The following is a 10,698-nucleotide window of genomic DNA, read 5'->3' on the forward strand; positions in this document are numbered from 1 at the left end:
CAAATTTGACAAAACCAAAGTCAAAGTGTAGATCTATAGATTTTATGAGAAAATCGCCTGTAAAGTTGTCCAAATGATTTCTTTAGTAATGCATATCACTAATCAAAAAATTAGTGTTGATATATTTACGGTAGGAAATCTACAAAATATCTTAATGGAACATGATCTTTACTTAATATCCTAATGATTTTTAGCATAAAAGGAAAATTGGCAATTGACCCGTACAATGTATTTCTGGCTATTTCTACAAATATACCCATGCTACTGGTTTTGTGGTCATATTTTAGTACAACATTGTCAATGTTGACTGTTTTTGCTCGATTTCGTTAACTAAAATAGTTCCAAATAAATATCACAGCAGAACAGTTGTGCATCTCTAAGCAACAGAGCGGTGTTTCATTACTAAACAATTCAGCGTTTTCAAATGAATCATTCGAGTCAATGATGAATGAATGAATCGTTTGAATGAATGCCTCAATGACTCACTCATTATGACAGTCACTTTACTTTCATATTTAAAAGTACTTTATCTTTGCATCTTTTGCAATATTTCATATTTGTGTGTGTATATGTATATATTAACACCAAGCTCATAACATTATTTATGCTCTTGTAACTTTGCAGTGTAAATGCATTTATGATACATTTCAGGTTCATTCAACTGTCTGTGTAAATGCATCTAAATTCCACTTCAGCTGCTTGTGTTTCTTCTGCAGTAGAAATGATGTTTTGCTAATACTGATTTCCTTTAATTGGGATCAGCTCGGTATTGTCTTCTTCAGTGAAATTATTAATAAAATGTAAAATTTGATATGAAAGATGACACATGCATTTAATATGATTAAGGGTTAAATTGCCTTTAAATGGGCAAAAAATGAACCGGAAATCAATTTAAATAAATTATAGTATATAAAACGTAATTTCCCAACAACAAAATTGAGGCCAGTGAAAATGCTGTGTGGCTAGTCAATTTGAAAAACAGTTAAATGTCAAAGTTAACGTCAAGCCCTGAATGCAAGTATAGAGAAGCATAATATGAATGTAATGGTAGTGTATATTTTTTAATGTTTGGCTGAACAAAAAAAACAAAAACAATGTATTTATATTAAAATAATTATTGTTATTCAAGTCTTATGGGATAAGTTCATTATAACAAAATAAAAACCTGATTGGATAAGTCACATTCGTTACTTGTGCTTTATAATTTTCGTTTATCCTTATCAAGGCAATTTCATTATAAAACAATAAGTAGTCATGCTAATATTGACCAAAACCCCACTTGGCGTTGGGTGTTTCCAGTGCATTACACAAGAGCAAATAACCATAGATGAGATCATTTCTGCATTATTAATATGGCCTACAGTTCGTGGATGAATTATACAGTAATAACTGGAAGATTATTATTATTGCATTTATATAATTAAAAGTCCATTATCATTATTACATGTAATGCACAGTTTTTAAGCAATTTAATAGCTGTTGCTGTTATTTTACTGTGCCTAACAGCACCTTTTAAATACTAAAGTCATTATCACTACATAAATCCATAAAACTAGAGAGGAAACTCGGTGAACTCGTGCACACAGTGGCGTGTATTACATTAATATCCATGCCATGCAGCTCTAGACCCCAGGGATCCTGAGAGACTGCGATGTGCCTGAGCAAACCCTTAGTCTGACACCTCCAGAATGACATGAAAGCAGCAGCACTTCAGCTAATGCTCAAACACGAGGGTCAGTCATCACGATAAGCTGCTTTGAATTTCATATCAGCAGCTCAAACACAGACTCATCATTGTCTGCCGCTCACTCTGGAAGTCAGGTCCCATCACTGATTCCCATTGTGCATCTTTCACATTGGGAGAACGCAGACTAACGGCAAAAGTCATTTAAGCGATTTGACTTTGTGGAAATCTCTAAGCTCAGTAAATGCTCATATATATATATATATTTATATTGCCTTAAAACCACATTTAATGTTGTATAAATGGTTTAACAGCAGTGCATGGCTGGACAGATGTTAAGATCTGCAGATGAGCCAATCAGAGCTCAGCGCTGCTGGAGGGCAGAATGATTGCTTGATTTATAATGACCTCAAATATTTCTGCATGAATTATGTACTTACAGGTAGAGCAGAGCTCATTCTCATCTTTGAAGTAATAGCCTGTGCTGCCTAAAGACCATATCCGTGTGAGATTGAAGCTCGTTTGACTAAATTAACAGTGTGTCGTTTCCTTTAACTGGTCGCTGTTTGATCTGGAATTGTTACGGAATGAAACAAACTCTTCACTCATGCCAATGCCTGCATGAAGGGTTCAAAAAGAGATAAGTTCTTTCAACCTCAATGGCGTTCTAGGACAAGACCTAATTAAAAAGTGACTTTGTAAAGTAATTTCTTTGTAAAGTTTGTTACAAAGAAAAAAAAAAAATACTTATTGACTCAATGTTAAAAGTGCAGTACTTAAAATGACTTTGAGTCATAACGTGTTTAGATATTTCATGGTAGGAATCCTATTGTAAAAACCTCTATACAGTGAAAAACTGGATATTTCATGTAATTTTACAGTAAAACACTGTCAAATGTACAGTTTTTGGAATGGAAAAACAACAAGACATTTAATTTACAATGAAAAATGTACATTTTGACAGCTCACATTTTAATGGTATTTTATTGAAAGTCATAGCGATCAGTGAACAGCGACCAGCATCAATCATTTTCTTTTCCTTTAAAAAAAAAGACTCAAAAGTATCACACATCATAACTATCTCTTGTTATGATTTTAAATCTGTATTTAACCTCGAATGATCTCAGAGAAAAAGAGGTGCTAAAGTCTCATTTTGTGTTGGCTGTGCTTTAAAATTACATTTCAAGAATCTTAATTCAAGTGACTTTGAGAAGGCTGACAGTAATCAGTGCTGAGTACTACTGTAAGGTCAAATGAGAAGTTCACCAGAAATTTACAGATAATTTCCTCACTCCTTGTCATTCAAGATATTCATGTCTTTCTTTCTTAAGTCGATAAGAAATTATGTTTTTTGAGAAAACATTTCAGGATTTCTCTCTATATAGTGGACTTCAATGGTGCCTGTGAGTTTGAACTTCCAAAATGCAGTTTCAATGCAGCTTCAAAGGGCTCTAAACGATTCCAGCCAAGTAAAAAGGTCTTATCTAGCAAAACGATCTTCCGTTTTCTGAAAAAAAAAAATTACAATTTGTATACTTTTTAACCTTCGCATAGCGTATGTGACGTTTCGAGCACGCAGACTCTTAATCAGACAAATTGAATACTAATGTGCCATTCTTTATAGCTCCAGGTGATCCAAATCACATGACCAAACACCATGTTACTGACCAATACATCAACAGCTATAATAAATCTACACCCAAAAATATGTAAAACTATGCAAAATACAACAATATTGTTATTAATATACACTTCAAAAAACACTTTTCTTGATTTTGTACCTGCAAGTATACATCAAATTAATTCATTAAATGAAATTAAATGAGTCACACCCAAACCTTTGATATATTATACACATTAAGAGAAACACACACCCATATGTATAGACATAATACGTTTTTAAAGAAATGGACGAATATCAAAATCTTCATTAAGTCCTCTAGGGGACAACGTGTCTAAAGTAAAAATCCAAAAAAAAAGTAAAAAAAAAACAAAAAAACACACAAAAAAAACACGCTAACCTTCGAATATACTTTAAATTTTAAATAGGGTAACTTGTAATCTGGAACCTATTACATTTTCAAAGCAACCTTACCAACACTGCCCATTGTATATGTGCTCATCCATGTATTATTTAATGAAAATACATGGATGCATATTCATGAGAGCCTCAATTCACTATATATTCAAATTCAAATATATAATAAAGAATATATCTGTTGTGTTTGTAGCAACAAGTTATCGTATTCACATCTGCCGACTATCATTCTAAATGTCATCTGACAACCGGAGATATTCAACTCAGTGAATAAAGTACAAGATATTAATCTTGATTTCTCAAAACGGTGCGCTTGTGTGCTTTTCCTCGGCAAGTCAGAGTGAACCGCTGCGTGAACAGAAATCAACAGCCAATGTCAGGATTTTCTTAAAATAATAAATTATTATTATTATTATTTATTTTTTACCAAACATTATCATATAACCCTAGAACTATTGGAATATACAGCATGTGTTGCAAGGGACCATTCTGTAATACTTCCGCACATTTTTATTTTTTTTAAACAGATGCTGGTTGTTATCCACTGCTATTATACGGAAGAGCAAAAGGAAGAAAAATAAATAAATAAACCTTTTGTGGTTTAAAAAAAGATTCTGAAATTTGAAAATTGACATTTTTGGGTTAACCAATCCCTTTAAATATTGCAAAAGTTAAAACATTACTACCTTTTTTTAAGTTCTGACAACCACAGCTGCAGGTTTTACCGTAAAATTTCACTTTTTATTTATATATTTAACAGAAACTGAGTCTTCTAAGCTCTGAGCTCAGTCGGTGGAGGCACAGAGATTTAAAAGCTCTCCTCCGCCACAGCTCTGATTTTCCAGCTTGTCCCTGTGCTACATCTCTCAGGTCTCTCTGGGCTTTTTGAACACTTGCATCTCGCTTTCAGGCTTCGCTCTGAGTTGAATCAGTGTGGAGGTGGGGGGCTGTGTTAGAGGTTCAGGGGTTTACCGTTTTCTCCTTCCAGCTTGCCCAGGGGATGTGCCTTTGTTCCTGTTCAGAGATATCTGACATATGCACACAGAGAAGGGACACTGCCCTGACATGAAACACCGTTTGCAACCCATTTTACTTTTGTAATAGGAAGTGTTTTAGAGTAAACCAGAATATTCAATGGACTGGGTAGGGAAGTGGGCTGGGGCATCGGAGGATGCATGAAAGCCTCTGAATCACTGAATGCACCAGTCACATCCTGTTTTTATCCTTTATCTGTCTGGGTTCAAAACCAATAGCATGTGTTACTGGCACATGAATGCACATCCTAAATGGGTTCATCTGTAAAGAGGAAAAACATGGTTTTGACATTTTCTGCGTTGAATCAGAACCAGCAGATGACGATGTTAATGCTTCGTTAATGAACAAATGAGTGGGGCGGGTAATGAGTTAAGAGTTTACTGATAAACTGTCATGCTGTTTGCTTACCCACCAGAGGTGCTCATCTTTCTGCAGTCTTTCCCCTATTAACTTTAATTAATCACAACAACTTAATTAACGCAGCTTAATTATTACAGAGGAGTAGGCTGAGCTGTTTGAAACGGAGTGTCTCTATGGAGAAATCTGAATTCTCAAATGCATTGCTTTCATTGAAAACCAATGCTGGTGGTGGTGATGATGATGATGCTTGGTCATTTTTGTAAAGATCCTATATAATAAATGTGACCCTGGAAGACAAAACCAGTCTTAAGGGTCAGGTTTTTTTTTTAAATTAAGATTTATACAGCATCTGAAAACTGAATAAATAAGCTTTCCATTGATATCTGGTTTGTTAGGATAGGACAATGTTTTAAAAATCTGGAATCTGAGGGTGCAAAACAAATCGAAATATTGAGAAAATTTGTCCAAATGAAGTTCTTAGCAATGCATGCTAATCAAAAATTAAGTTTTGATATATTTACAGTAGGAAATTTACCAAATATATTCATGGAACATGATCCTTACTTAATATGCTAATGATTTTTGGCATAAAAGAAAAATCGATAATTTTGACCCATACAATGTATTGTTGGCAGAGCAGAGACTCGTTTCATACCCAAGTTTAATATGCAAAACACAAAACAAACAATATAATACCTGCAAGAGAAAATATCCTGAAGCTTTCAATATATTGAGAATTAAAATCAAATTGAATAATTACATTATTTAATTAAAATAAAATGTAATGTTCAGAAACAAAATGGCTTGCATTATTGTTTGTGCATGTGCAATTGCATTAAGAAAATTACCTCTCAACCAATGATAATACTGCTATAACCAGTTTGAACATGGATATCATACCGCAGTAAAAAAAAAGAAAAAGAAAAGAAGATATTATGACTAGTAATGAGTGCAATTTGTGCATTGACAACGCCTTAGGAAGTTTTCATATCTGGCACAAAACCTTCCATAATGTATTTCCAAAAAAATAAACTGTCAGTAATTTCAAGCTTTAAGACTCTAGAAAAGTACCGGCGTCACGCACATTCAACAAACCCCTCTAAAGAGTAAATACACTCATAGAAACCCTTAGAAATGAGAGAATTAATAACATGCTTGATCCTGCTGGCAGCTCAAATTGTTTAGCACTAGAGGGCACAGACTGCTTCCATGTCAGCCAACCGCATTTCATTTCCTTTGTTCTGTGCTTGACGGATTACCACAGCAATTTACACCAGACGTCAACATATTGCTGCCTGTAAGTGGATGCTGATGATCATGCATATTTTTCTTTGTATCATGCATTTTACTGTCTGCAAACTTTTTTGTGTGAAAGTCTGACTATAATAGGTGTGCTGTTTTGACAAGCTCTTACCAGATACTGCATGCACGAGAATCTCTGAACGAACAGATTTTTAATTGTCTCTAAAGTGGGAAGATATTTGCTTACAATGTTTGCATACGTTTTAAATGCCTTTGCTCTGCACACAGAAAGATCTACTCAAATAAAGCCTCAATTAGTTTAAATGTTAGAGTCTGTGCAGTGGAACCCATACCAGGCGAGCAGACAGAACAAAATCTTATTCACATTCTCTGACAAAGGCCTTAAACTCAAGGGGCCATGCAATGAAGAAGAGACTGACAGGGAGAATGATGAGAGAAATAATAGAAAGCAGCAGCCGGAATGTGTCGTAATGTATTCCATATGAAGGGGATTTAAAGAAACAAATCCTACCATTACGGGTCTTCAAGGAAGTTCGTCTTTGCACGTGAATGCCAAAAATCTGTTTTGGCGGAGTGGTTCGCTTTGACACTTTCTACTGAATGTGTCTTATTAATAGACTAGTGACAGACTGACATAAAGTGGTGTGAAAAAGTGTTGGCCCCCTTGATGATTTTGTATTTTTTTGCATGTTTGTCACACTTTAATGTTTCAGATCATCAAACAAATTTAAATATTAATCAAATATAACACAAGTAAACACAACATGCAGTTTTTAAATTAAGGGTTTTTTTATGAAGGGGGAAAAAATCCAAACCTACACTGTAAAAAGTTTTCCCCAGTTTCAACTTAAAAACTTAAGTTAAGCAGCTGCCTTAAAATTTTAAGTTAAATCAACTTAAAACTACAAGTCATTTCAACTCACGACAATAAAATGAGTTAAAATGACTTTGTCTTTGAAGTTGATTTAGCTTAAAATTTTAAGGCAGCTGATGAACTTAAGTTTTTAAGTTGAAACTGGGGAAAACTTTTCACAGAGTACGTGAGTTTAGTTCCACTCTAGAATTTAGAATATTTGACTTTTACTCTGAAATAATAGAGTGATAGAACGCTGCAATTTTTGAACCATTCTAAACGACTTTTGATTGATTTGTTGCTTTGGTCTATCAGACTGTTTTTTTATGCAAGTAGATATACATACCTATTTTATTCATGTTTTTATATATTTGATATTTTGGTGCATTTTTTTTCTTCATAGGGTACACTGACAGTTTAGCAACTGCCTTAAAATTTTAAGGCAGCTGATGAACTTAAGTTTTTAAATTGAAACTGGTGAAAACTTTTTACAGAGTATATGGCCCTGTGTGAAAAAGTGGTTGCGAAATAGCGAAAACATGAAACAGTGGTGAACCTTCCCAGAAGTAGCTGGCTGACCAAAATTACCCCAGGAGCGCAGCGGCGACTCATCCAAGAGGCAACAAAAGACCCCACAACAACATCTAAAGAACTGCAGGCCTCTCTTGCCTCAGTTAAGGTCAGTGTTCATGACTCCGCCATAAGAAAGAGACTGGGCAAAAATGGCCTGCATGGCAGAGTTCCAAGACGAAAACCACTGCTGAGCAAAAAGAACATAAAGGCTCGTCTCAGTTTTGCCAGAACACATCTTGATGATCCCCAAGACTTTTGGGAAAATACTTTGTGGACTGACGAGACAAAAGTTGAACTTTTTGGAAGGTACCAAAAAATCCTGAAGGACAATGTCTGGCCTTCTGTTTGTGACCTCAAGCTGAAGCAAACTTGGGTTCTGCAGCAGGACAGTGATCCAAAACACACCAGCAAATCCACCTCTGAATGGCTGCAGAAAAACAAAATGAAGACTTTGGAGTGGCCTAGTCAAAGTCCTGACATGAATCCTATTGAGATGCTGTGGCATGACCTTAAAAAGGCGGTTCATGCTCGAAAAACCTCCAATGTGGCTGAATTACAACAATTCTGCCAAGATGAGTGGGTCAAAATTTCTGCACAGCGCTGTAATAGACTCATTGCAAGTTATTGCAAACGCTTGATTGCAGTTGTTGCTGCTAAGGGTGGCCCAACCAGTTATTAAGATTTAACTTTTTTTTTTTTTCACAAAGGGGCATGTGGGTTTGGATTTTGTTTTCCCTTCATAATAAAGAACTTTATTCAAGAACTGCATGTTGTGTTTACTTGTTATCTTTGATTAATATTTAAGTTTGTTTGATGATCTGAAACATCAAAGTGTGACAAACATGCAAAAAAAAAATTAAATCAGGAAGGGTCCAATATTTGACTATTATGACATTTTTTTCATCAATCAAAAACCATGCCTGTGTGATTATCAAAAGTCTTTTTTTAATTTGCTGCCATATATCTATCATATAATAACAGCATTAACTATACTAAAACAATCTTGCTTCTATTATCAACAAGGTATCTGAAAGAAAAATACATTCCTGTTCACGTCCATGCACTCTCTCTCTCTCTCTGTTTTCGACTTCAGAGATGCATCCTTGATGGATTTTTCTCTACATTCAAAGATACAAGTAAACAGCTTTATGGGCAGGCTATAAAAAACAGATTACAGAGAGAATGCATTTTCTGAATGTAAGCAGGGTTATTAACAATATTTCTTCTTTAGTAGTTCAGGTGTTCACTTCAGTCACAAATAAGTGACAAATTAAAAATAGGTTTTCACTTTGCAATAACTGAACCGTCTGAATGATTTTCAGGCCCAATGTATTCCAATGGGAGCATGTCTGTCTAGTTCCACACGTGTACAAAGAAAGGGTATTTACTTGCAGTTAATTAGTCATTTTAGGAGAACAGCAAGGGTCACTGAACAAATCGTTGAATGACTTTTTTTGGTAAACACATTCAAGTCACTGGGAGCAATCAAAGTGCTGACAGCTACTAACAAAAAAAGTGGCAAAACATACCAAGGTGAATGAATGTGAAACAGTACAGTGACACAAAGTGAGCAAATTCAACAAAAGGCAGCATTGTATGCAAAACAGGAACTAGGAGGAAAAGGCATTATTGTTTTTGTGATTGTTTATGGCAGTACGTTGGCATGCTCCTCAGAGAAAAACGCACTGTTTAATTAGTTTTTTCTCATTTCGAAGTTGCACCTGTCATGAAGTACAGGAGGCTCCTTCAAACTTTGCACTTGTAACAAATGTCAACACATATCTGAAGCTTCTAATTAGAGCACCTGCTTCCTGTCTTGACACAAGATTTCGTCTACTCATTTGACAGCCCCTATATTACGCGCCCAATGACAGGAATTTAATAAAACAAACATCATCATGCAGTACACCGTCAAAATCTCGGACGTGCTAAATTATGCCACCGTTTAAAGTGTATATAGCGGCAATTTGGGTTGACGGTAAGTGTTAATATGGAAATTAGGTCATTCCATGTTCAATTAACTTTCCGGTTTAATTTAGAATTGGCCTTGGTAGAAATCCCTTCAGAGAACGTGCTCTCCCATCATGCTTTTTAAAGACATATCACTTAAAACAGAAGGAAGAAGACGAGGAGTAACACCTTTATACTTGGCAAATAACATCAGGTGCTTCCAGACAACATCTCTAACATAAAAGTGCATACACTTTTCAAAATAAAGCTTCTTTATTGGCATCTATGAAGAACCTTAATCATCCAAAAAAAGGTGCACTCTTACAAACAGAACATTTAAATAATCTAAAGAACCTTTTTTTTCACTATACACTCTTAAAAAAAAAAAAAGGTTTCAAAACAGTGTTTTAGCAGTGATGCCACAGAAGAACCATTTTTGTTTCTCCAAAGAAACTTTCAGTAAACAGTTGTTAAAAAAAAACTTTTTTGACTATAAAGAATCTTTTCTGCTTTTTATGGTTCCATGGATGTTAAGGTTCTTCACGGAACCATTGATGCCAATGAAGAACTTTTATTTAAAGCCGAGAACACACTACATTACTGTCATGCCGATTATGAATGGAATTTTGTCCTGATGACGGATCGCTGGCTAATCAGAGAAAACCTCAATTTTCAGAGCGATAATCAACGCACTTCAGAAAGGCAGGGCGGAGAGGATAAACAATAATAGGGATGCTCCGAAATTAAAAATCTTTTCCACAAGTTCATATGATTCTTTAGGGTCTTAATGAAAAGTCACTAATATACTTTGGTCAAAAATTCTCAATAGTAGTGTAAAAAAACACCCTTTTACCTTGTCAAAATCAGCTCTGCAAAATATCAGCTCATTTTATCGCATGGGCCCTTTAAATGCAAATGAGCTCTGCTTGCCCCGCCCCTCTC

The sequence above is a fragment of the Garra rufa genome, chromosome 16, assembly GCF_049309525.1.
Source record: "Garra rufa chromosome 16, GarRuf1.0, whole genome shotgun sequence".
Lineage (NCBI taxonomy): Eukaryota > Metazoa > Chordata > Actinopteri > Cypriniformes > Cyprinidae > Garra > Garra rufa.